The sequence below is a fragment of the Pelophylax lessonae genome, assembly GCF_965119305.1.
Source record: "Pelophylax lessonae genome assembly, chromosome: 12".
NCBI lineage: Eukaryota > Metazoa > Chordata > Amphibia > Anura > Ranidae > Pelophylax > Pelophylax lessonae.
Genome location: NC_138779.1, coordinates 192865636 through 192888736, shown reverse-complemented (window position 1 = coordinate 192888736; position 23101 = coordinate 192865636).

The following is a 23101-nucleotide window of genomic DNA, read 5'->3' as shown; positions in this document are numbered from 1 at the left end:
GATCCCGTCTGGTGCTGTGGCTCAACGAGATCCGCAGATCCAGGGATTGCAGCCGCCCGTCCCACCCGGCAAGAATCTCCGCTTGGAGACCCCGCGTGTGAAACTGGGCAAAAGGGATCGCCTCGAAGGCCGAGACCATCAACCCCAGACATCGCATGCATGTCCGGAGAGACGAGTGCCGGTTGTCCCTGAGGGACCCGACCTCGTCCTGAAGAGTCCGAAGCTTGTCTTCCGGCAGGAAGACCTTCGCTTGGACAGAGTCCAGAATCATGCCCAGGTAGGGAAGACGAACCGAAGGACACAGAGTCGACTTCGGAATGTTTATAGTCCAACCGAACTCCTGCAGTGTCCGCATCGTGGTGGACAGGTAGGTCACCAGGCTCTGACTGGCGCTTGACCTTATCAGGATATCGTCCAGATACCCCAAGACAGCAATGCCCTGTGCTCGCAACAGGGCCAGAACCGGCGCCAGCACTTTGGTAAAAACCCGTGGAGCCGAAGCGAGACCGAAAGGTAACGCCACAAATTGGTAGTGATCCTCCGCAATGGCGAATCGAAGGTACCTCTGGTGACCCTCGAAAATGGGGATGTGAAGGTACGCATCCTTCAGATCGATGGAGGCCATGAATTCCCCCGGACTCAGGGCAGCCACCACTGAGCGCAGGGATTCCATGCGGAACTTGCGAACCCGCACAAAGCGGTTCAGAGCTTTCAAGTCCAGAATCGGACGCACCTTGCCCTCCTTTCTGGGCACAGTGAACAGATTGGAGTAAAACCCCCGAAATCTGTCCTGATGAGGCACCGGGACCACCACCCCCTGGGCCCGCAGGTCCCGCACCGCCAGGTGCAGATCCTGCAAGCGCTCCGGAGACAGCTGAAGATTTGAGGGAAAGAATCTGCCCGCCGGCCGAGAGAGAAATTCGATCTTGTAACCAGATCGAACGATTTCCTGAACGCACCTGTCCCGAACGCGGGCCAGCCAAGGTTGTAGGAAACCGCGTAGACGTCCCCCCACCCCAGCAACTGGTGAGGGCGCCCCTTCAGGTGGAAGTGGTATGGGAAGTTGAACCGGACTGGCCGGACTTCTGCTTCCCCGCCCACGGCTTCTTCTGGGAGCCTTGGCCTTTGAAAGGCTTGCCCTTGGACTGTGACCGAAAGGCACGAAAGGACCCCTGAGAGGGCCTAGACGAGGAATTCCGTTTACCACGGAAAGACTTATGCTTGTGGGACCGGGGCAGGAGAGTACTCTTGCCCCCCGTAACCCCTTTTATCAGAGTATCCAAAGCCTCGCCAAAAAGGCGAGATCCCGCGTAGGGAAAATCCGCCAGCGTCTTGCGAGAAGATTGGCCAACCGACCAATTCTTCAGCCAAATCAGACGACGGTTCAGTATCGCCACGCTGGACAGGAGCGCAGCCAAGGGAGCTAAATTCAAGTCCGCATCGCACAAGTACATGACACCCTGATGGATCTAGTCCACCATAGCCAACGTGGTAGGCGAAGCTGAATCAGCCACCAAGGTGCGCCTGAGCATCTTTGTCCAATCTGCAACAGCCTGTGCCGCCATAATGGAAGCAAAAATAGGCTTCAGCATAGAACCAGCCACCATATAGGCATGACGGGCAAGAGACTCCATTCTGTCCGTAGGGTCCCGGAAAACCGGGGTATCCTCAGAAGGCACCGCAGTAGCCTTGTTCAAAATGGCCACCGCGTGAACCACCTGAGGCGCCACACACCAACGCTCATCGGTGGAGGGCGCAAACGGATAAAGCAGTTTAAACTTATTTGGCACAGTAAAGGGCTTCTTTAAATTGCGCCACTGTTCATTAACCGTATGGTGAAATTCAGCAGGACAGGGAAAAACCTGCGCTGACTTGCGAGTCCTCTGCGTTCCAAAAGAGGACACCCTAGCAGGAGGAGGAGTAGGCTCATCCTCCAGGTGCAAGGTATCCTGTATGGAAGCAATCAGCTCATTCATGAGTGCAAGCTCTTCAGGCGAGCCAGGGGGAGAAACATCAACCCCCTCCACCTCTGCCTCCCCCTCGGACCCCAGAAGGTCCAAAGATGAGCGGGACCCCGAGAAGGGTACGCCAGCCACATCGCCCTCTGAATCAGAGGAAACGGACACCCTGGCCCTTTTTGCGGATCGTTCAGCCATCAGCATCTGCACCTGAGACACTAAGGAAGCCACTACAGCGGTCAGATCGGCCCCCTCGTGGGGTGAAGCAGCCCCCTGGTCCCCCACCAGGGCGGGGGGAAACTTGCTATCCTGAGAATCCATGCCCCAGCACAGATAAGTAATAAAAAGGTACTGGCCCTTTAATACCACGGCGAGCGCAGCCCACCGCACACTGCTGTATGCACCGACCCCACAGGGATAGATAAACACTGAGCAAGGAATGACAGGACAAGAAGGCAAAAACCTGGAGAGAGCACAACAGACTGCTGCCACCGATCGCTGTTCCCAGAGAAAGAGGAAGTGATGCAATGCTGGCTGACTGCTATAGCCTATGAAGGCTCCGGCAAAATGTCCGCTCGGCTGGGGGAGAAGGCTACAGTAAAATGGCGCCGACATGTGCTCGGACGAGCACCGCCCACCAAAATGGCGGCGAATGGCACTGCACAGGGACAGGGCCGGTCACAGTATTCAGGCAAAGAAAATGGCGGATCGCTGCAGCGACCGCCGCACACACACACACACGTCTGCACACAAACTGCACCCAGAGCATATTTCACAGCAGAGCAGGATGGCCCCCCCTCGCAGTCCACAGGCAGTGCAGCCGCACAGGGATCTGACAGGGAGCCCGCAGTTAGACATGGGGGGTACTACACAGACTGACACCCATACAGAAGGTCCCCACACAGAAGGTGCTTACCATACCAGATGGCGTGGGGAGCCGTCTCCAGCGGCAAACCGCTATCAAGGCAGACAGGGAGTGCCGCAGCCAGGACGCTTGTGGACCGCAGCCATGGCGTCCAGTGAGGTGGCCACCTCACAGGCAGTATCCCTGCAGCGAACAGGGATGGGTCGTTCAATGTGCCAGGGTAAAACCTAAGCTGAACGCTCGATGGCAGGCTGGGGATCCATCTGGCTCTCAGCCCTGGGATCCAGGGCGGCCAGTCCGAGACCCAGCTCCGCATGACGATTCTTCATTTGAAGATCCCTAAACTAAGGCTGACAAAATAACAGCTAGTAAAGACAAGAGAAAAAACACTTGAAAATAAAATCAAATAAAGGGTAGAAGGCTGAGACTGAGCCCCAGCACAGGAAAGCCAGCTACTCCTAAGCTAGGCAAGATCAAACTGAGTTGGGAATGCTGGTGCAGGGAGGTATTGACTGAGGGGACAGCCCCTAGGGGTGTGTCTATGCTAAAAGCTTTTGTATTAACAATTCTTGTTGCCTAGCTACTCCTACGGAACAAAGGTCAATACCCATTGGTGAGGACTTAGATGGGGGCGGCAACTGTCGGAGGACGCAAGAGAAAAAAAGATTTTGCTGATCTCGATGGTCACCAAAGAAGTTCACGGGGACAGAAACCAGCGAAGATGTCCCCCCACCCCAATAATGGATTTGGGCAGATCTTCATGCTGAAGGTGTCTTGTCTGCTGGCCCAGGGAAGCTAGCTCTAGGCTTACCAGACCAATGTTGCTTGGAACCTCCCAGGGAAGATTTAAAAAGATACATTTCCCTTATTCTCTGTCCAAGAAGCACAAAATCATTTTCTATGGGCTGAGACGGAGGGCCCCAATCTGTGGTGAGGCTCCTTCCCTTTCCTTGACTGTGGCAGGCAGGTACTCTTCCCCCAGTGATACTCTTAATGATATCATCCAGTGTAGCCCCAACAAGTGATCGCCTTGAAAGGGCAGATCAATGAGAGCTTTCTTAGGAGGCTTGGTCTGCGGACCAATTCTAAAGCCATAAAAAAACACACCTAAATCTATTGCAAAAATGGACAGGACTAAATTCAGGTCCCAAGGAGGCAAAGGCGCTCTCTGAGGAGCCAGATGATGCACCCTTGAATAAAGGTGCGTATCAATGACGCCAAAGAGCGCTGGAAAAGGATTGCAAAATAAGCCTTCCAAGTACGGTAATAAATCTTACTGGACGAGGCCTTCCTAGCCTTGAGGGTAGGAATGACCACTGACGAGAGACCCCGATCTCTCAGGACCTGGCTTTCAACAGCCACGCCGTTAAAGTCAGCGACTGTAAAGCAGGATGGAAGATCGGCCCCTGAGACAGCAGATCGTCTTGTAACGGGAGCCGCCAGGGAGGCTCGACGACCAGTTGCATGACGTCTGCATACCAAGACCGGCGCGGCCAGTCCGGGGCCACCAGAATCACCAACTTCGGTTCCGAGACCAATCTGCGAAGGAACCTGGACAACAACTGAATCGGGGGAAGGCATAAATCAGTCGATCCGATTCCAAGGCACCACCAGCGCATCCGAGGAGTCTGCCAGGAGGATCGCGCGTTCTTGCCACAAACCTTCCCACCTTGTTGTTTAGATGAGACGCGAACAGATCCACATCCAGGGACCCCCAACACGCACACATCTGAAAACGCCTCTGGGTGTAAGGACCATTCCCCCTGATCCAGGGTCTGGCGGCTCAGATAATCTGCCTGCCAGTTCTCCACACCTGGAATGTGAACTGCCGTAATCGCCAGGACCTGCGTCTCGGCCCAAGACAGAATTTTGGTCACTTCCTGGGCCGCCTGGGCACTCCTGGTGCCCCCTTGGTGATTGATGTAAGCCACCGCAGTCGCATTGTCCGTCTGCACACGCACAGGGCAGCCCCGAAGATGATCCGACCAACGGAGCAAGCATAGTCTTATCGCTCGCAGTTCCAAGATATTTAATCGGCAGGGAGGACTCCTCCACCGACCAAGTGCCCTGGGCAGACAGAGTGCCCAGAACGCCACCCCAGCCCGACAAGCTGGCGTACATGGTGATCACTGTCCACAACGATGGCCAGAAGGAATTCCCCCCCGTCAGAGCCAGAGACTGGAGCCACCACAGAACATCCTCTCTGACTTGGGGACTTAAAAGATATCCTCCGTTCCAAGGAATGAGGATACCGGTCCCACCTGGCCAGGATCTCCGCTTGGAGAGATCGTGTATGGAACTGTGCAAACGGTATCACCTCGAAGGCTGACCCCATCAATCCCAGGGATCGCATGCAGGTCCTGAGTGATGAGGATTCGTTGTCCCTGAGGGACCGGACCTCGTTCTGTAGAGTCCGGAGTTGGTCCTCCGGCAGAAAAACTTTTGCATGAGCGGAGTCCAGGACCATCCCCAAGTAAGGGAGACGAACAGAAGGGGACAATGTCGACATCTGAAAGTTGATGGTCCACCCGAACTCCTGGAGCGTCTGAACCGTGGTTGACAGATCGTGCAACAGAATGGGACTGGAACAGGAGATCGTCCAGATAACCCAGGATCGCAATCCCCTGCGCCCACAACAGGGCCAGGACAGGAGCCAACACTTTGGTAAACACCCTTGGAGCCGAAGCGAGACCGAAGGGCAACGCCACAAACTGATAGTGCTCCTCAGTGATTGCGAACCGGAGGTACCTCTGATGACCCTCGAATATGGGGATGTGTAGATACGCATCCTTGAGGTCGATTGACGCTAGGAAATCTCCCGGGCTCAGAGAGGCTATTACTGAATGAAGGGATTCTATACGGAATCTTTGAACCCGCGCGAAGCGGTTCAGAGATTTCAAGTCCAGAATCAGACGTACCTTGCCCTTCTTTCTGGGCACTTTACAGATTTGAGTAAAACCCCCAAAATCTGTCCCGATGAGGCACCGGGACGATCACCCCCTGGGCGGTGAGATCCTGAACCGCCCGTTGAAGATCTTGTAAACGATCTGGGGTCAAATGAAGATTTATGGGAAAGAACCTGTCCGCAATAGGAATTCGATCTTGTACCCCGATCGAATAAGTTCCTGAACCCACCTGTCCTGAATCCGGAACATCAAAGGTTCGGGAAAACCACGCAGACGTCCCCCCACAGCTGAAACGTGTGAGGGCGCCCCTTCAGGTCGAGGCAGACTGGGCTGCCGTGCCAGCATGGGTGGCTTTTGACTTGCCCGCCCAAGGCTTCTTCTGGCCACCAGCACCTTGAAGGCACGAAAGGACCCCTGATTAGGTTTAAAGGAAGGGCCCCGTTTACCGCGGAAGAACTTAAACTTGGGTGCTTGAGGCAGCAGAGTGCTTTTGCCCCCAGTGACCCCCTTAACCAACTCGTCCAGGGAGTCCCCAAAAAGGCGATTCCCTGCATAAGGGATGTCAGACACAGTCTTCCTGGATGTCTGGTCAGCCGACCAGCTCTTCAGCCATACCATACGACGGATTATCACTGCGACAGCAGATAGTCATGAGACTAAAGGGGCCTCATCCAAGGCCGCGTCACACAGGTATAGAACAGCCTGAATAATTTGGTCCACCATCTCCAAAGTAGCTGGAGGGGCAGAATCAGCCACAAGGGTGCGTCTGAGCACCTTAGCCCACTCTACCACAGCCTGAGAGACCATCACAGAGGCGAAAATAGGTTTCATCAACGAACCTGCCACCATATAGGAGTGACGAGTAAGAGACTCCACCCGCCTATCCATAGGGTCCCTAAACACCGGAGAATCATCTGCGGGCATTAGAGTGGCTTTGTTCAACCTGGACACAGTGTGATCCACCTTAGGGGCCACAGTCCAGCGCGAATCCGTTGGAGACGCAAAGGGATAACGGTACTGAAACCGCTTTGGCACCACAAAATTGCGCTTCAAATTGTGCCACCATTTGTTCACCGTTTCGTGAAACTCAGCGGGACAAGGAAACACTTGTGCCGTTTTCTGGGTTCTGCGGGTCCCAAAAGAAGACTGCTTACCCGGTGGGTGGGGCTCGTCCTCTAAATGTAGTGTATCCTTAACAGAACTAATAAGCGCAGACATAGCCACGCGTTCTCTGGCCGTCCCTGGGGGGGGGGGGGGGGGTTAGGCTGGGGGGAGTCGTCCCCCTCATCCTCCGCCTCCCCTTCCGACTGAGACCCTTCAGGGGGTACACTGTCCATGGCAACCATATCTAGCTATGAATCAGAAGAATGAGAAAGCCTAGGCCATTTCTTAGATGCCCGCTCAGACATCAACAGATCCACTTTGGAAGCTAAAGTCGCAAGTGCAGCAGTAAGGGAGCCCATCGCAGAGGATTCAGGCGTACCTGAGCCCTCCACCAGAGCTGGGGGGGAATTTGCTGTCCAGGGACGCCATAAAAATTTTTTGACGCTGGCCCTTTAAATCCGCGACAGCGGCGAATCCCACCGCAATGAGGACTAGCCTGAGATACCACACAATGAGGAAATTAACTGACAGCAAAGGAATATCCCCTGAAAAACAGCAGAAAAGCCCCCCAGAAGTGTAGCTGTACAATTACCACGCTTGCAGCTCGATCCGACTGTGTGAAGACATGAAGGGGATAACACAGACTCCAAGCAGACTGCCATCCCCTAGACAGAGGCCCCACACACACCCCCCGACATACAATGTCACAGACAGAGGTGGTAGCATGGTACTTACCGATCCAGCGAAGGCGTGGGTGCCTTTCTGCGATGGGAAGCCTCCCACCCCTGGCGGTGGGGGTGCCGTCAGCCAAACCGGACTCTAGCAACCCGCGGCGTACCGCAGTTGAGACATCCTTGTGAAGTGGCCACTTCGCAGGCTTCCTCCCTAAAGACAGGGACAGGTCATTTGCGAGGCCAGGGCGTACGCATAGCCTGCTAAACGCTCCATGGCGGGCTGGGATTCCATAAGGCTCTAGTACAACCAGTCCGATTCCCAGCTCCGCAAACGTTGTAGTCTTCCAAAGTCTAACTAAGTGCAGGATCAAATAAAAAGCTATCAGTGTAAAGAAAAAAAACACTTAGCAGAAATAAGATTTTAGAAAAGGCTGAGACTGTAGCCCCAGCCAAGGGAAGCCTATCTTACTCCTAACTAGGCAAAAGACAAACTGAGTTGGGAATGCTGGGGGGTATTGGACCAGTGGGACAGCCCCCTACAGGTGTGTCTATGCAAATTGTTTTGTTTTAACAAGTCTTAAGCCTAGCTTGCTCCTGTGGATAAGAGGTCAATACCCATAAGTGAAGACTGGATGAGTGGGCGGCAACTGTCAAGAGGACGCAAGAGAAACTGGTACCTTTGCATTCGCTTAGGAAGAAAGCAGATCCACCTGCAGCCTTCCCCATCTAGCCACTATCTGGAAGATCTCCGCATTCAGGCACCACCCTGATTTTATCACTCTTCCTGCTTAGGAAGTATGCTACTTTATTTAAACTCCCCTTGAGATGTGCCAAAGAAGCCAAATTAACCTATGCCCAAGTCAGGATCTGTAGTGCTAAGGTCAGAAGAATCCTGCTCCTTGTGCCGCCGTTTAGAAATGTAGACTACTCCTGTGGAATGGTAGTATCTGAAAGTGATGCTCCTGGACCATCTTTCTGAAAGACCAAAGCCCCAAGAGGATAGCCCTAAGCTCCCACCAATTGGATCATCTTTTGGCTTCATTGCTTGTCCATGACCCCTGAGCAAACTGGCCCTCAAAATGAGCACCCCCAACCCCAAGAGCTCATATCTGTTGACAATCTCCGCAGCCAGAAAAGTTCAGAATGGGCCCCTGCTTAGATTTGCTGCTTGTTTCGCCACCACCAAAACTTTCTCTTGACCCCGGAGGGGATTAGGATCTGCTTTTCTAGCGACTCCCCATAGTACCAACTCTGCAGATTGACTGCTGGAGACACCTTGAATGGAGGCGGCCCACTGGACTGCAGGGATTGAGACTGCAAGAAGGCCTAAGGTTGACATAGCTGCCCGAATCAAAATTGGCAAGTTTGTCTGGCCCTTCACCGTATTCTGGATCTTTATTTTCTCAACTGGGAGAAAAATTCTCCTGAACAGAGTTGATGGTGTAACCCAAAAACCTTATCTGGAAAGGGACCAGGTTTGACTTCTCTGTTTAGGAGCCATCCTAGACTTTCCAGGTGGTTCTGTCCTCCCTTCGATCCCTCCACAAAAGCTCTTGTGTTGGCAAATAAGAGGAGCTTGTCCAGATACAGCACGAAAGCTAAAGCTTCTGCCATGAAGATCCTTGGGGGAAGAAGACCGCCCAAACGGAAGGGCTCTTAACTGGAAGTGCGTTGAATCCCAGGCCTTTAACAGGGAATCCGCTCTTTTATCAATGGTGTCCTTCAGGACTCCCATGTCCTCAAACGCTAGAACCGTATTATGAAACACTAGGGAGAAAACCGCATCGAGTTTAGGCCGCTTGTTTCAGACCTGGGCACTATCCTCATCAAAAGGGAACCTCCTCTTTAGTGATTGAGAGGAAAAAAATGGATTTTTGTAAAATCTTACCGTAAAATCCTTTTCTCTTAAGCTCATTGACAGACGTAGTCCTCGATTAATAACAACTCGGGTTATGCTGCCCTCTACAGGAGTAGGATTAGACAGGAAAGAAAACATTCTGGCCACACCCTAGGGGCAGTCCCAGAGGGTATATCCTCTCACTTCCTGCTACAGCAAATCAGTTATGTCACAAAGCAGTGTTTAGAGAATTTAACCCAACCCAACTCCAAAACAGAGGGGCGGGTACTACGTCTGTCAATGAGCTTAAGAGAAAAGGATTTTACGGTAAGATTTTACAAAAATCCATTTTTCTCTGTCGCTCATTGACAGACGTAGTCCTCGTTGATTAATAACTCGGGACGTCCCAAAGCAGTACCACAAATGAGGGGTGGGCTAACAGAAATCAAAATCCAGAAGGCCCAACCGGAGCCAAACAGGACTCATCGAGCAAAAGAGGAGACCCAAGTGAAAAACCCAACAAACCCTTGAGATAGACCAACAGTCTCCTCAGATTGCGGCCTGCAGAACCTTGCGGCCAAAAGAGGCATCTGATGATGCCATCACATCAACTTTATAAAAAAATGTAAAGGTATGAACCGACGATCAAGTCATCGCCTTGAAAACCTGGATCGCCAACGCCTGATGGCGGAAGACCCAGGAAACACTAGGCGCCCGAGTAGAGTGAGCCTTAACAGGGAACGGAGGATTCCGACCTTTAATAGAATAAGCCTGTACCACCGTCTGACTGGTCCATCTAGATATGGTCGCGGCAGACACAGGCAACCCCCTTCTAGGGCTATCCGTGATCACAAAAAGTGAGTTCATCTTACGAACCAAGTTCGTAGTAGTCAAGTGTACCCTGATTGTCTGAACCCCATCCAAGGAGTGTAATCCCAAGGATGGCTAGTCTTAGGACACGGGGAAGGTAACAATATCTTTATTCAGATGAAAACTCTGAAAACCACTTTAGGAAGGAAGGATGGATTCGGAAGAAGAACCACCTTATCCCTATGAACCACCAGATATGGGGAACGACAAGATAATGCGGCCAGTTCTGACACCCTGCGTGCAGAAGTAATGGCCACCAAGAAGGCCACCTTCTGGGATAATGTAAGCAAGGGAATCTCCCTAATATCTTCAAAGAGAAGCTTCTGAAGAACCGACCACACTAAATTAAAATCCCAGACGGTAAGAGTGCACGCACTGGTGGAGCCAGGTGCCGCACCCCCTGGATGAAATTCCGCACCAAGGAATGATTAGCCAAAAGTTTCTGAAAGAAGATTGCCAACGCTGAAACCTGACCCTTGATGTGCTCAAGGACAGTTTCTGCTCAACCCCTTGTTGCAGACAGACCAAGATTCGGGTCACAGAATAGGTATGTGGGGGAAATCCAAGAGATTCACACCACGCAATATAAGACTTCCATGTGCTGGAAGTCGCTTTCCTTGCTTTAACTAGAGGTAGGAATAACAAGCTGACACTCCCTTGTCCTTCAGTACCTGGGTCTCAATGGCCAGGCCATTAAGCCAGCGATCGTAAAACAAGATGGAAGATCGGTCCCTGAGACCGCAAATCCTCCCTGAGAGGAAGTCTCCAAGGAGCGTCCGCGACTAGCCTCACCAAGTCGGCGTACCAGGCTCGACGAAGTCAGTCCGGAATTTCCAGAATAACTGGAATTCCCTCCACCTCTATCCTGCGAAGAAGTTCCCGCAGTAACTTGAGAGGATGGAAGGCATGTCGTAGCTGATACTGCCCCCACGGGGCGATCAGCGTTTCTGCTGCGTCCGCTAGAGGATGGCGGGTGCGAGCTACAAACCTTTGCACCTTCCTGTTGAGCCAAGGTGCCAACAGATCCACATCGGGGGTGCCCCAATGAAGGGACAGCTAGTGAAAAAACCTCTGGATGAAGAGGCCATACCCCTTTATCCAGAATCTGATGGCTGAAATAATCTGCCTGCCGATTTCCCACCCCCGGAGTGAACACTGCGGGGAGATCCGGAACAACCCGTTCCGTCCAATTAAAGATGCTAGTCGTTTCGATGGCCACCAGGACACTCTAAGTGCCCCTTTTTGACATAAGTCACGACCATGGCATAGTGCGATTGGATCCGAATCGGGCTGCTCTAGAGTTGCTCGGTCCAGTAAATCAGACAAAATCTGATCGCTCTTAGTTCCGATACCCTATTGGTAACCTGGATGCTATCGGAAGGAATGACTTCCCCTGGTTGAGCATCGGAGACTCCCTGGTCAGCTCACTCAACCGGATCCGATTGTCCAGGAAATCGGAATTCTGATTCCATTAGAAAAAAATCTCCTTCAGGAGAATTCGGGTATGAGACTGGGTATACGGTACTGCCTCTAAGAAGGCCACCATCAGTCCCAGCCAATTGACGGACAGCAACATCCGAATCGTTGACTGAACCTTCTGGAGTTTCTCCGCAAGGAGAAACTTTCTTGCCCAGGATGTATCCAACATTAGGCCCAGATAGTTCAGTCTCCTGGTGGGAACCAGGGATGATCTTTGGGAAAGCGAAGAAAACGCTGATGTCCTGCGATGATGGGGATACAAGGATAGGCATCCTAAATGTCTATGGACGCCAGGAAATCCCCCTGATGCAGGGAGGCCACCACTGTTTGGATGGACTCCATCTTTCCCCAAGTCCAGAAATTGGACGCACCTTGCCCTCTTTCCTGGACATTGTGAACAGGTTCGAATAGAACCCCTGAAACCGTTCAATGTTAGAAGGGAAGAATCGCACCGGTGAAAGTGATCGAGACTCGATCCTGTATCCTGACCGTATGACCTTCCTTTAAAGAGGGATTCCTCAAACGGATAGCGCCTAGCCATGTGTTTGGAAATAACAGGGGTTCGTTTCAAAACAACCCCATTTGGGTAAAGGAAAATCCTTCGCCCTTTTGGTAGGTTACCAAGTACCAAAAAGGAATCTCAGTCTCAGCTACCTCTGCCAGTGTAACCTCAAGACTAAAGGTTTCCTGGACGGACACAACTAGTGCATCCACCACTCTTGTGCTATGGCGGAGGCAGAAACGTTCTCTTCACTGCTGAGGAGACATTACCTGAGACAACAGCCCCATAAGAGGGACCTGCAGCTGCATTGACCAGCTCCGAATCCGTATCTGAAGTATCAGATAAAAAAATGAGGGTAGGCGGGGGTCACTTCTTGACCCCCGTCCCTGACAGGCCACCTCCACCTGGGATACCAAAGACTCCAAAACTGCTGAAAATGCATTAAAAACAAGTGGGGTACTGGAGGGTCCTGCGGCCACCTTGAGGGGATCAGATGGGGATACCTATGCGGCAGAGTCAATGATTATACAAGACATTTGCCAGCGACCCAAAAAAAAAAAAAAGACAAAGTAAAAAACTTTTTTTTTTTGTAATCCCCCAGCGTAACAGCGCCCCTCAGTGTTACCTGCCTTTTTGGACCCCACAGAGAGAGAGAGAGACCCCAAGGCTCATCCCTGATGCACAGAAGTTTTCTATCAGCTTGCTCAGTGCTGTCCTGTTACAGACAGGAAGTCTTTGGCCCTTTTTCCTGGCTAAAGGAGGCGGCTCCGCCCCTTAACACGCCTTCCGGCGCCTCCCCCTGGCTCCACGAGGTGTTTGGTCACCTCAAACATGGCCGCCCCCATGCTGGAGACACGAGGCTACGCCAATATGGCGGCCTCGTGCGATCTGCCAGACAATGGCGGCGGCCTGTACAGGATTCAATGTTCGCCTGCGGGAGTATCTTGGCCCCACAACCTTCACCCTGATGGTGATAAGCCTGGCCGGCGGTACCGGACCCTGGCGGGCCGCATGCGGTCCGTGGGCCGTCGGAAGGCAGCTCTCTGCCCTTGCTGGAGGAATGGCGATCTGGACTACAGTGATTCAGGCATAGGCATCGCCCTGTGAACGCCTCTGACAGGTAAGATACCTCTTGCTTCATTAGTAATGCCCATTCTAGTACTGCCACTGACTTCAGTCACCTTTACAGTTTTAAAATGACATTAGATAGTCAGCTCCCAAACCAAGCCTCCTGGTTTCTGTTCACAAAAATCACTCAAATTGGGGGATCTGTTACCTGTTATAGGATAGGAGACCCATCCTACCATTCCAGAGGGGCCCGCGTTCACCACAAACCCGTCAGGGGGAAAGGGGGAACATACTACTCACCATACCGGAACCAGGCGGGCGCCACTCCTGACAGAACCCCTCTCCACCGGGGTGGGGGGGCTGTCGACCAGTACGGACGCCGTGACTCTTGGTCATTGGCGTTCAAGCGAGACGTTTAACTCGCAGGGTCAGTCCCCGTCCAGTGGGACTATGTCGCGGCCGACCCAGCGTGGAGCTATGGCCTGCACGAGCTCGTAGGCTGAACTGGGGTGACCACTGGATCTCAACATCCAGCCCGTCGCCCAGTTACAGCTTGCTTGCTTGAAGATCTCACAGGAGCACTGGAGAAAAAAAGCGGTCTAAAAAAAAAAAAATCTAAGAAAAAAATCCTGCCAGGACCGAAGATCCTAGCAAGGCATCTAGGTCCTTACTCCTAACTAGACAGAAAAAAAACTGATTTGCTGTAGCAGGAAGTGAGAGGATATACCCTCTGGGACTGCCCCTAGGGTGTGGCCAGAACGTTTTTCCTGTCTAGTCCTACTCCTGTAGAGGGCAGCATAACCCGAGTTGTTATTAATCAACGAGGACTACGTCTATCAATGAGCGACAGAGAAAAGGGGGCCTCTCTGGATCCTTCTATTCCTTTTACAGCTTCTGACAGTACCTGTGAACTGGAATACACAATGCAGAGATAACTGTGCTTTAACCTCTTTGAGGTCTAGGGTAGTATGGTCATAAAAAAGGTCTTCCCCCTCTTCCAGGGACAGTCTAACGTAAGGAAGACACCTTTCTCCTCACCTTCCTCTGACCCTGGGGGAAACACTTCAAACACCCGCCCCTCCCCCTTTTCTAAATCACTGTCTCCAAGGGCAGAAGTGGAGGGACACGGACTAGCTGGTGGTTGCAGAGGGCTCAGTAGGCATCCATCAGCTTTTTTTCAAAATTCCCAGTCCTTTTGCCGCTGCAAGGACCAAAAATACACCAGCAGGGGCCTCCTCCCCCTGCATTCAAGCGGAACTAGAAGCCGCCGCGCACCGCCAGAAGTCGTGCCCTGCGGGAAAGGTCACCTGCCACCCAGAACAAGTGCAGAGCCCGCCACACGAGAACTGCACCTGCCGCAGCCTGCGCCCCGCACCCTCCGGTCTTTTTGAGTGGAACCTCCGGCGGCCTTTGCCCTCGAAGGAGAGAAGACTCCGAAACATCTACCTCCCATCTGGGGGGGGGGGGGGGGGGGGGAGTGCTGGGATGGCCCTAAAGAAAAAAAATAAAAACTAAAGCATATAGGTATGCCCTTCACTCTTCCCCCCCACCCGAAGAGAGCCTTGGTCCCCTGCAGCGCTTCAACCATGGCGGAGGAAACACTACAACTGAGGCCGTGGTGGAAGGGTCCAGACTTTAAAGTGGTGACTGCAGTGTTTCCTGGGAAACTCCAGGTGCTGTCCTGAAAGAGGATTTGGGAAAACCAAGTCACCACACTATATGCAAACGAGCCCTTAAGTGAATGGGACACCAAACATTCTCTGGTGGTGCATCAAGCACTGCCATTTAAAAACACAAGCCCCTGAAAATTCACCTGTAGATAATGATTACTGAATGTGTTCCCTTTTGATTTCAGGCTGCAGCTAGGACTGAGTAGCACTTAGTTGCTTGAGTTTCATTTTAATGAAAACAAAGATAATTTTGCAGTCAGCAACCCAGTTACCTTGCTTAGGATTGGAACTGCATTGTGTAACAAGATGGTCTTGTAGAAACACGCTAATGACTTTCTAAAAAGAAAGAATTCAAGGTCACAGAGCATAAACTTAGCAATTAATGAACTGGATAAACAACGATGGTTTGTGTCTGGCGGTGTTCCAGCACAGTCTCATTTAATGGAATGCGTGGGACAGAAATGCAGAGCCTTGGCACGTGGCAAGAATAAAACATGATTAATTGCATAATGTACCTGTTGACTATGCAAAGTAAATGCAGCTATTTTGGCACCTGGAGTCATTCAGAAGTAACTGGGACAACAAAAAAGGGGCCAAATGCTAAAGCTCAGTCAAAGCCAGAATCTTCAAGCTGGGTGGATTCACATGTAAGCGTTTCACAAATTCTTAAACAAATCAATATTGACGACAGATATCCAAAATCATAGAATGTGCTTAGTTCAGAATGGTGAGTAAAAAGCATTAGCCAAACTTGCATGTAGAAACAGATGTGACTGGCCTTTATTAAACAGATAGGTGTGTTACATATTAGGCAACTGTAGGGATAGATAAGGTGTTTAGAGCTACCTGCAGCCTAATTACACTGATGCATTACAATAAAAAGAAAAATTAAGATCTTCGGAATCAGTTAAGGGGGGAACAGGAATTCAATGGATTTTAGCATAAGTACAGACACTTGCTGGCTATACTGTAACCTACAGAAGGATTGAACACTGGCAAACAAAAACCATAATCTAGTCCAGGATAACCCCTCTACTCTGCACATCTCAGTTTGTTCTGGTTCATGGCCGTAATACGGCTTGCTGCTGATGGATGGGAAAAAGCCCATTTATTTTTAGTCTAACGAAGGGTATAAGAGCACAGTAAGCACTTCATGTTTAACATTTTAATATACAGGTCTGGAAAGGGGCCCAATGCAGAACCCACTGCCCAAAGGCCACATTCTAAGCTAGCTTGCACCTTTAAGTACAGCACTTTGAGGAAAGGCCAGTCCAGGTAGCTGCTATGTAGAGACCAGATCAAGCCACGACACAGTTAAAGACCTTGCATGAAGTTATTGGTTAGGAGAATCCAAAAGAGGTTGAAAAAGATAATCATCCACCAAGGACACATTGCGGCATGCTGGGTAGAGAAGGGGTTATCCTTAGCGGGCCTACATTTTTGCAAGTGTACAATCCTCCTGTAAGCAGCAGTATAACTCAATATATGAACTCCTTTGCCCCTCAACGAGCAAGAAAACCAATGTTAGAAAGCATGTTGGTGTATGTAAATGCATATGCAATAGCACATATGTGCTACATGTGCATAGATGTGAATGGGTCAAGTCTGGTATACTGGCTGAATATCAGCCCGGTTTACCAGAAACTGGACGACATTTGGCCAGTGTGTACAGCAGCCTGTTCAACTGATGGAACTGGCTTCTGTTAAATAGGCATGCTGGAAAACCTGAACTACCAGCCAATGGTGCATGCGCCCCCCCCGAACACTCTGATCAGCGGGGATGCAGCGCTTGCGTGCACTACCCCCCCATTGGCTGAGAGCGCTGTTAGGGAGTCAATTATATGCATGCACGGCAGGCTTCAGTCACACAGACCGACAGACACGACCAAATGTCGGCTTTTGTTTTTTTTTTCAAACTGGCTGTTGTCTGACATTCGACCTGTGTGTACCCAGGTTAATAGGCAGTAATTAACATTACCCCCCCCCCCCTTTTTTTTTCAACTCTTTTGGAAAAATTTTGCACACCACTTTAGTGTGTCCGGGGGAATTTGTACCCATTCTTTCAAACGAACCCTTGCAAGGTCACCGATGTTCGATAAGAAAACCTGGCACACAATCATCCCCAAAAGTGTTCAACACAGTTGAAGTCAAGGCTCTGCAGTCCACTAGTTCCTCCACACAAGCCAGCTCAAACCATTTCTCTGGCCCCTTTCACATGAGTGGTCTGACTAGATCAACCTGTCTTTTTAGGTGGACCTGATCAGACCCTCCATTTGCCTCTATGGAGCAGTTGATTTAAACTAACTTGTGTCTGATCTGGCAAAAAAATTTAAGGGGATCCCTCTCCCCCCTTCCATCTGGCTGAAACAGGGCAGTTGAATGTAATCGGACAGCCAGTCCATTTTCATCCAAATGCCCATGGAGCAGAGCGGGATGTGTCCATGTCTGCTCTGCATAAGTGGAGCAGGCACAGACCAGTCATCCACCTACTCTGTTCTGCAAAACAGATCTGGTTCATATGAAAGGGGTCTTCATGGAGCTGGCTTTGTGCACCGAGGCATAGTCATTTTGGAACAGAAATGTGTCATTCCCCAAGCTGTTGCCACAAGGTTGGAAGCTCACAATTGTCTAAGGTCTTTTTGCATGCTAAACAGTACCCATACCGTTCAATGGAAACACACAAACTCAAAAATATTGAGGAGCATCCAGATCTTTTTGGCCATATAGTCTCAAGAACCAGTCTGGCGGAGTTCTTCTCATTGCAAATCCAAGTTCAGATATTTCAGAGAATTGCCAAGTCCACAATACCATACATGCATAATAATGATCCCTGGCACACACATGTAGGAATAACAAAAGAACGGGAATGTCTTCATGCCAATAATTTATTGAAGATTGCTGTACACTTCCAGAAGCCACAGCAGCCCACAAGAGGACAGGAGGCCGGGGCTTCTACCAAACTATATTCTGGCTTTTTGTTTTGCTTCTACAACAATACAGTATTCACGTCTCAATTCTAAAACAGGAATAAAAAGGGAAGGGGCTGAGGGAAAAAAAAATAAAATGGTTAAAATGGGGTAAGGTGGGAGATCAGAAGGGTAGAAATCAAAGTCGACTCAACATTTTCATTAAGAAAAATAAAACAAAATGAACATATTTACAAAAATCAATCGCTACATATTCTCAGATACAAGAATTTGTAGTATGAGGAAAATATATATATTTACAAAGAAAAAAAGGCAGGGAAACTATTTCAAATTTGACCCACAAATAAACTAGATTTAAAAGAAAATGGGGATGTTGGTGGCAGGTAAAATGGATCATTTTTTTTTGGGCTGCCAGGACAAGCAGATAAGCTGAGAACACACAGACCTGTAATATCCAGTTTTATAGAACAGCTACAGGTCACCAATGAAAGGCTTTAAAAATAAAAAAAACACAGAAGTGTCAAATGACTTGATTCTAAAAGGCGATATTGATTAACATGGTTTTCTCCACCTTCAGGCCCCGTTCACACAGGGGCGATCCGACTTCGGGGGGCGACCTCTGAGGTCGCGGTGCTAGCAGCACGCCGCGACCTCGGAGTGGCCGCCACGGACTTCATAAAATTGAAGTCTATGGCGGTCGCCTCCGGGTCGCCCCAAAGAAGCTCCGGACCCTTTTTCTAAGTCGGAGTGACTTGTGTCGCTCCTATTAGAACGGGTCCGCAGCTTCCCTATGGAAGGCGACCTACGGCAACCTGTGAGGCAACCAGGTCGCCTTAGTGTGAACGGGGGCTTAAGCAGATGCCTCGCTTGCAACCAAAACGTCACTGGAAAATGTGTCAACCTGCCCACAGCACCGTGAAACAGTTGCTAGAGAACCATTTTCAAGAGACAACTTAGCTGAGAAGCAAAACAAACTTGCATGCAAGTGGAGAAATTCTAGAATGTACTCGCAGCTCAGCCTCAAGGCTTTAGGACACCACTGAGCTATCAGTGCCTAATGCAAGCATTAGTTCACAACACTGATTAGTTTTGTCCAGCACATGGTTGGCTGCACTATGAATGGAACACAAGAAGGTCCCTTATCTAAACCGTCTATAGATCAGGACAGCTACTCTGAGGCTTATACAGTATGGCAGTGCAAAGACCAACAACCTATAGAAAAAAAAAGTTACAAACAGTTTCTCTTTTACACAAGTGACTTACAAACTGGATTCCAATTGGTTGCCAAGTTCCGCTAGCAAGCTGCTTTCTAGAATTAGCCTGTGTGAGCTGGAGAATGGCAAAACCCCTAACAACATAAAAACATGGCAGGTGCAGAGTATGGGGTAGAAGAGGTACTGTGTGCTACTGGGAGGGGCCTTCGTAAAGTGAAGAAAAAGCTTAGCTCCTAAATTAACTCTTTCATTCACCCACTGCAGTGTGGGAGAACAAAAAAGAAAGAAAAAGCAAAAGCAGTTTTGTGTATTCATAAAGAGACACTTTCTTGGGAGTATAACGAATGTAGAACATAAATTCACTTGTTTTGCTGGTGTGTAGATCTGAAACACTCCCAAGTACACTTAACAGTTTGGATAGATTAAGCAAGGACTTTAATCCATTGCCTGTGATGGACAACGCCGAGACCGTTCTTCCTCAGATACTTAATAAATGAATGCCAACGCTTAAAGCAGATCTTCAGCCTTTCATAGCACACGCCTCCTCTCCATCCCATTTCTCCCCCTCCGCGGCACAGATATCGGTCTGGGTTTTTTGGGTTTACTTTAAAAAAAAAAAAAAAAAAAAAAAAAAGGAAGAAGATCTCGGCCCGCCCTCCATCCTCCAACATTCCCCTAGACCAGTGATGGCGAACCTTAGCACCCCAGATGTTTTGGAACTACATTTCCCATGATGCTCATGTACTCTGCAGTGTAGTTGAGCATCATGGAAAATGTAGTTCCAAAACATCTGGGGTGCCAAGGTTCACCATCACTGCATCACTGCCCTAGACGAATGAAATGGGTGCCCGACATGCATATCCCAGGAGGCACTATACTATTTCTATTCAGTAAAGGAGGAGGGTGCAGGCCTAGCAGCACTTGCAGAAAGGAGGATCCAAGCAGGAGAATGCTGAATCTGCTGGCTAGGTGAATATCCTTGCTGTACAGAACACAGCATCAGGTAAGCAGGGAGGGGGGGGGGGGGGGAAGAGAGAGAGAAAGGCTGAAATTCCTCTATTATCAAAGGCTTTTTCAGGTCTCGAATACATCCACGCTTGAAACCAAGATGAAAGATGCAGTCACAAAGCTTAGCCAACAGAAGGTTTCTGGACAATGCCCTCCTACAAAGCGCTTAAAAACAATTACCAGCACAGACGTCGCCTATATAGTAAAAACAAGCACTGCAGACACTCCACAGCTTAAGACATTACAAGGGCTTTTCTCACAGCTTCACTTCTATCTAGAAATTAAAAGTAACCTAAAACCTAATAAAAAAAAAATAATAAGGAAGAGAAGGAAGGAGTAAGGGGGGAGGAAGAGGAGGAAAGAAGAAAAAGGAGGAAGGGGGAAGAGGAAGGGGGAAGAGGAAGAGGAGGAAAGAAGAAAAAGGAGGAAGGGGGAAGAGGAAGGGGGAAGAGGAAGGGGGAAGAGGAAGGGGGAAGAGGAAGGGGGAAGAGGAAGGGGGAAGAGGAAGGGGGAAGAGGAAGGGGGAAGAGGAAGGGGGAAGAGGAAGGGGGAAGAGGAAGGGGGAAGAGGAAGGGAGAGGAGGAAGGGAGAGGAGGAAGGGAGAGGAGGAAGAGGAAGGGGGAGGAATAAGAGGAAGGGGGAGGAATAAGAGGAAGGGGGAAGGAGGAAGAGGAAGGGGGAAGGAAGAAGAGGAAGGGGGAGGAGGAGGAAGGGGGAGGCTTTACACTTCTGTGTAAAAGTTGATTTAAATAAAAACTACCAGGCTACTATAAACATCCCATCTACTTATTTTCCAACCTAAACCTGGAACCCGATAGGTTGCTAGGGGGTGGCATTGCTTATTTCTCTTATGCACCAATTCAAGTCTATGAGGGAGGGCATGAATTCTGCAACTTGAGCTACAGCTTTAACTACATTTTTCAATAAGGAGCCAATAAACCGGAAAACATGATGAGAACATAAGAATGACCTCCATTGATACCTTAAAAAAATACTGACTGCCTGGCTAAAAGACTGGCTTCTATACACATAGCTATATACATAGCTGACCCACAGCAAGAAAGCAGATTAGTACAGGACATACTGATGCCAGGTAACTAGTATTTTAGAAGTAAGCCAACAATGGAAGACCGCTACAGGTTTCTATTACAAATATAAAACATTGTTAAGCAGAATAACGTTTTCACCAATGGCAGCCCCAATGCAGAAAGCCTAAAGAGGAGCTCCAGGCTCCCTCCCTGAAAACTAAAAGTCAGCAGCTACAAATACTGTAGCTGCTGACTTTTAATAGAAGGGCACTTACCTATCCAGGCATCCAGTGGGGTCTTTACCCGAGACGACCCTCAGCCAGTTTCCCATTGCGCATTTGCAAAGTGCACTGCACTTTGTGAATGGGCCGCAGCCTTCTGCGCCCCCCTCCCAAAAGATGCCAAATGTGGTCAGGAGGCAGGAAAGCGGAGCTTCCCCCTTTGGGTGGAGCTCCGCTTTAAGACAATGACTGTCCTTTCTACCACATAGTTGAGGCAGATGCTTAAAAAAGCCATCCTGCCAGAACAAAGACCATGATGTTCCTTCCTGTATACAAGAACAGCAATTTGTATATCTGCTCAATTCGGAGTTCAAAAACCATTCCAAGCTGGCAGCGCATACTGAACAAGTCAAGCTTTTTGCATACATACAGCCACTGGCAGATTAATGAGTCAAGTGAAGAGAAACATGGGATTACTAGGTGAAGACTGCAGCCATGCTGATAGAAGCTGATGCAAACATCGACTAGGTTGTGAAATATGCAATTATGTAGGAACTGCTCAAAGTCTGATTTAAAAAGGAGCTGTTAAGTCTCATGGTTTTTCACCTTAATGCATCCTATGCATTAAGGAAAAAACCTTTTTCTGCTTCAGCTGACCCCATAGCCCCCGTTTTTCTTACCTGAACCCGATCGTTCCAGCGAAGATCACAGCGTATCCAGCCACTGTCTCGGGTCCTCATTGGATATATTGATAGCAGCAGGAGCCATTGGCTCCCGCTGCTGCCAATCAAATCCAGTGACACAGGAGACGGGGGCGGGGCCGAGTCCTGCTGTCTGTCAATGGATACAGTAGTGGGACTTGTGAAAGCAACCGCATGAGTGCCCCCATGAAAAGTGGCTCTCCGCGGGGGCACTCGAAGAGGAGCCAGGAGCGATGCCAGGGCACTCCAGAAAAGGAGGATCAGGGCTGCTCTGTGCAAATCCCTTGCACAGAGCAGGCAAGTAGCACGTTGTTTAAAAAAAAAAAAATAATAAAATGTACCTTTACAATCCCTTTAAGGCTCTCATTTATCCAGGTCATGGTAAAGCTAGTAGTAGTTAGTCACAATCTGTCAGACTGGGTCGAATGTTGGAATTTTGCTACTTATCCAATCAGCTTCTTTGGTTCATTAGAACTGAAAAAGGTTAGGTTGCTAGGATAAGCAATAAAATGTCTAACAAGGAGTCCATGCAAATGTGACCAACTATTACAAGCTAGCCTCCAATAGGGTGTTCTTGGTCTTGTGCTAGACCCTGTAGAGAGCTATGGACTGATCTACAAATGAAAGCCAAATGGAGACCCACAGCTACAAGAAATGTTAAAGAAAGATTGTTTTCAAAAGGAGTTCTTTATGCAGCTTTGGCTACACAGGGCAAAATAGAGATTCATTAACTCATCCAAATTTGTACAAGTGACACCGCTGCAGGCAAACTTGTGCACAAACCAACCATGGGCGCACAGGCTCTGAGACCCACCTTCTTTCTTCCATGCATACAAACTCATAAGCCACACCTGACCTTGCCGAACCACAATAAGCTTTGATTGCTTGATTGACACTAGATTAGGTCATAAAGAAGTGCCCACAAAACAGTGGAGTGAGGCTTGTGTGTACTGTTCCCTTCTCTAGCAGAATATACTCTCCTTTCCTCCATTTAGCTGCTTGGAGCCAAGAGAAAATTTTAGATGAGAGAAGGGTATGGAGTCATAGGCTTGCCCATACCCGGTTTTTA